Source organism: Cervus canadensis, chromosome 2, assembly GCF_019320065.1.
Source record: "Cervus canadensis isolate Bull #8, Minnesota chromosome 2, ASM1932006v1, whole genome shotgun sequence".
NCBI classification, from domain to species: Eukaryota; Metazoa; Chordata; class Mammalia; order Artiodactyla; family Cervidae; genus Cervus; species Cervus canadensis.
Genome location: NC_057387.1, coordinates 24,963,654 through 24,968,850, shown reverse-complemented (window position 1 = coordinate 24,968,850; position 5,197 = coordinate 24,963,654).

The window sequence follows — 5,197 nt, the reverse complement described above, 5'->3', positions numbered from 1 at the left end:
AGAAAAAGAGACACAGAAGTACAGAACAGACTTTTGAACTCTGTGGGAGAATGTGAGGGTGGGATATTTCAAAAGAACAGCATGTATACTATACTATCTATGGTGAAACAGATCACCAGCCCAGGTGGGATGCATGAGACAAGTGCTCGGCCTGGTGCACTGGGAAGACCCAGAGGAATCGGGTGGAGAGGGAGATGGGAGGGGGGATCGGGATGGGGAATAAGTGTAAATCTATGGTTGATTCATATCAATGTATGACAAAACCACTGAAATGTTGTGAAGCAAATAGCCTCCAACTAATAAAAAAATTAAAAAAAAAAAAAAAAGAAACTAAAAAAAAAAAAAAAAAGAATTGCCACCTGAACCTCAAACATGGTCTACCCAGCCTGGAAGTTGCTTTATCATGAAAACTCTAGAGATGTATATTAGGGGCGAATATGTAGCCCCAAAGCCTTTAAGCCCAATGTTTTTAGTGTCCAGCATGAGTGTCTCTAAGAGCTAAGTCTCCATAATTCAGAAGAGCTCTTGTGCAGTGCGGGCTGAGGAAACGAGAAGGAAGTAGGGGAGAAAAGCAGTCTTTTTGGAAAATCTATTTTGTACAAAACCCTCTGATAGGTGCTTTTACGCTGAGCACCTCAAAGGCTCCCAACAACTTTGCAGATTAGGTTTCATTACTCCCAATTTTCTAAATGAGGAAACTGAGAATTGGGATGGTCAGGCAGTGTATCCAAGGTCATGTCAGTAATATGGGACGGAGCAGAGTTTCTCTCTCTCACTCATTACATTCAATTAACTAATTGTTAAATCCTATTGGTTCTGCTTCTCAAATGACTCTCAGACCAGTGTCCTCTGAGCAAGCTTATAACCATGAGTCTAGTTTAGTCTGGACCATTGCAATGACCGCTTAAAGGGTTTTCCTACTTGTTTCTTAGGAAACAAGACCCTTACCAGGAGTCAGCAATTCCTGGTAAGGGTCTGGAAGTTCCCAAATGAGTTCTGACAGTGCAGAGCATATTCTTTGGTCCCGTCTGCCTGTTCCCCTTTCCCCACCTCCAGCCAGCCCCCGACATTGTCCTCCACTGGCCATGTTTTACTTTCTAATCTATAGAGCTGATCTTACTACTCTATGCCAGCTCCTCCAGTCTCTTCTCTGGCCACACCTACATAATGCACATAAAGAGTTTTGTATGGTGCCTAAATGCATAGAAAATGCTCAATAAAACTCTACATATGTTATTTAAACTCTCTTCCAATTCTCCAGCATGCTGTTTCCTGTCTTGGTATATGTGCCCATCTACCCTAGATTGTCTTGGTAAAATCATTTTTCTCCTTTCAATTCCAACTTGGAAGATCACATCCTTTGTGAAGCCTGTTGTGATACTCAGCCACAGATGCTCCTCCTCCAGGGCAGTAACTTGTAAGTCCTTTATAGCAATGGTGACATTATATCATAATTGGCTTTTTAAGGATATGTGTGTATTCTCAACAGCCTAAGCTTTTTGTGGACAGAGATTATGTCTTTTCATCCATTTACTGCTTGCATTTAACAGTGTCTTGCCCATAGTAGGCACTAAATAAGAACTTATTGAACACAATGAATTGATTAATTAATAAGTGAAATTTTTAAAAACTCAATGAGTGAAATAAGTGAATAGGTGGAATTAAAACAAGCATCTCTGACTCAAAAGCTGCACTAATAAAGGAATTCTGAATCATTACTAGAATGTTTGATTTCTTTTATAAACATAAAAGGAACAAGAAAAATAATTATAGAATAAACTTGATATGTAAATTTTGAATTTAGAATAGACAAGGTAATATTATTACTTATTTCAGTTCACACAGAGTATATACAGAACTGTGATAAATTATATCATGTAAGATTTCATAGTCTTCAAAGGATATTTTAATATTCTACTTTATTTGAACTTAATGGCAACCCATGGGGTAAAATAGAGGAGGTATTTTTCAGGTGAGAAACCAAGGATCAAAGAAGAACTAAGGACACACCTAGAGTCATATAGAGCCAGAGAGAGAACAGAACCCAAGAATTCTGAGTGCAAGTTCAGAATTCCTCCCTCTCTACGGGTGACTTCTGAGAGCAGGCTTCGATCATTTGACTGACAGTGAAAATATACTCTGAGTTTTATTTCCTGTCTGACAGACTTCCTAAATCCCTTTCTGACAACAGATAGTAGGGTCCCAGGCCTTTCAAGACTCAAAGCAAGTAACCCCCTTCAGAGTCAAGATTCCTTTCCCTTAATCTTCCTAGCAAACAGTTGACCCTAAGATTGGTTCAGAGGCCTCACTGTCTCAAGTTTTAGAGTCACCTTTCTGAAGACTGTAGCCAGAGAGAGTTTAGGCAGGACAAGGACAAAGCAAGGTGGGAAGAGAGGTAGTGTGAAGGGGTACAGACAGAGGCAGACAGACCTAGGGTCAAATTCCAGCTCTGCCTACTCACTTTTCCATACAGATGTCCAGTTATTCCAGCATCATCCATTGAAAACAATTCTCTTTCCTCATTGGACTGTTATAGTGTCTTTGTTGAAAATCATTTGACTGTGTAAATGGTCTTATTCTTGGGCACTCTGTTTAGTTCCATTTATTTATTTTTCTCTCTTAATAGTACTGTGTCTTGATAGTGTAGCTTTATTCAAAGTATTGAAGCCAGTGTATGTCCTTGAACTTTTTCTTTTTCAGCATTTCTTTGGCAATCTAGGTACGTTATATATAAATTTGAGCTAGTTTGAGAATTTCTATGAAAAACAGCCTTGGTGGGATTATGAGTGGAATTGATTTGAATCGATAAATCAATATGGGGAGAACTGACATCTTAATATTAAATCTTCCAATTCTTAAACATGGTTCAGCTATCCATTTGTTTAGGTCCTTTAAAATTTCTCCTAGCAATGTTTTGTAGTTTCTATTGCAGAAATTTGACACATCTTTTGTTAAATTTACTCCTAAGTATTACATTACAAAAGCTGAGTATTACAGCTTTTGCTGTTATTGAAAATGGAACTACAGGTTTTTAGCTTTTTTCATTTCCCAGTTTTACATACTAAGAATAAATGTGAATTTACCTTGGGGTTAATTACAGCTAAGCTTCAGAGTCCTCCCTTACAAAGATCCTTAAACTTTTGGAGGTACCCAGCAGTTTAGTTTCATAATCATAATTTTGTATATTTTTCTTAAATAGGGTACTTTCTTAAACTGTAAAAAATTCAGACTGCACATAACTTAGATTCATCCCCTGTCTGATGACAATTTCGTTGATTTCTCTTAGCACCTCAGTCTTCTTATCTGTAAAGTTGGGATAAGATTATATATGTTTTTTATTGTGATAAATGACATATAACAAAATGTACCATTTAAACCAGTTTAAAGTGTATAGTCCAATGGCATTAAGTACATAATGTTGTACAACCATTACCACTATCTGTTTCCAAGAATTTTTCATCACCCCAAAAGGAAACTGTATCCATTAAGCAATCACTCCCCATTCTTTCCTCCTCCTAGCTTCTGGCAACCACCCATCGGTTTTCTGTCTCTATGGATTTGTTTGACTTCTTTTACTTAACATAATGTTTTTAAGGTTTGTCCACGTTGTAGCACAGATCAGTATTTCATTCCTTTTTATGGCTGAGTAATATTCCTTCGTAATAGACCACATTTTTTTTTTTTTTTTTCTGTTTATATACACTTGGGTTGTTCCCACCTTTTGGCTATTGTGAACGGTGTTGCTATGAACATTTGTGTACAAATTTTTATTTAAGCACCTGTTCCCAGTTCTTTTGGGTATGTAGCCAGGAGTGGAATTTCTGGGGCATATGGTAATTCCAAGTTAAACTTGTTGAGGAAACACCAAACTATTTTCCCTTGAAAGGTTATTTTCAGGATCAAATGAGCCAACACATTTGTAAAGCTTTTAGTATAGTGCCTGGCACAGAGGACTCAATAAATCACTGCTAAAAGATAAAATTCAAATTGTTTACAAGTTATTGGCAATAGAGTACATCTGTTGTAAAATATGTTATGTGTTGGAAGGAACAACTAGTCCCTGCTCTTCATCTTTTTTGTGTGGAGGGACTGCCATAAGGATAACATACCAAGTCTTTGCTTCATCCCGCTTCTTACCCCCTCCAGGAAAACAGACTTAACTTTCTATCTGGCAGACCAAACCGGGTGTGCTAATGTCAGCCCTTTCCCCTCTTCCTAGGGATCTACATGTCCGCAGGGAGCAGGCACTCAGGTTCCTGTAGTCTGCCATAAATTTTAAGGGGAAGGCCCCTGTGACAGAGATCTGAGGCTGTTCTGTTTTCACTAAGGCTGCTATAGCAGGGTGATGGACAAACTTAATCTAGGGCATGGTCTCAGCAAGCACACTTGTTAACCGACCTAAGCACCTTTTCCAAACACCTTCCTCATGAGTAATAAAGATTTTATTTTTGACTACTTAGCCATAAAAAGAAATGAGATAATGCCCTTTGCAACAACATGGAAGGACCTAGAGATTATCACACTAAATGAAGTCAGACAGAGAAAGACAACCACCATATAATGTAACTTATATGTGGAGTCTAAAATAAGACATAAATGAATTATTTATGAAACAGAAACAGACTCACAGACATAGAAAACAAACTTCTGGTTACCGAAGGGGGAAGGAGTGGAGGGAGGATAGATTAGGAGTTTTGGATTAGCAGATACAAGCTACTACAGATAAAATAGATAAACAACAAGGTCTTATGATATATATGGGGAACTATGGATAGCTGAATCACTTTGCTGTATACCAGAGACCAATATAACACTGTAAATCAACTATATGTCAATAAAGACAAGTAAATAAACACAGATTTTATTTTTTATTTACATTTGCCTGACCGTCGTGTGTCTCACACAATTTGTTCTTATGTCAGTGAAAGGATAAGGGTTTTATATATTTCTCCCCCCACAAAAAAAAAAAAAAAACTTGAACATATCTAGAAAAATTAACAAGACAATTTCTAATTCCTGTGTTCTTCTACCTCAAACATAAGTAGGTTAAAAGACAAACTTTAAATTGAGATCAAATATAATGAATGACTATTTGTGCTTTTCAGAGAGTTTTTATTCTTTGATCTTGGAAAATTGGGAATTAAAATAGAAAGCCTTTGGACTATTCTGTGGTATTGTTATAGTAAACCTTGATATA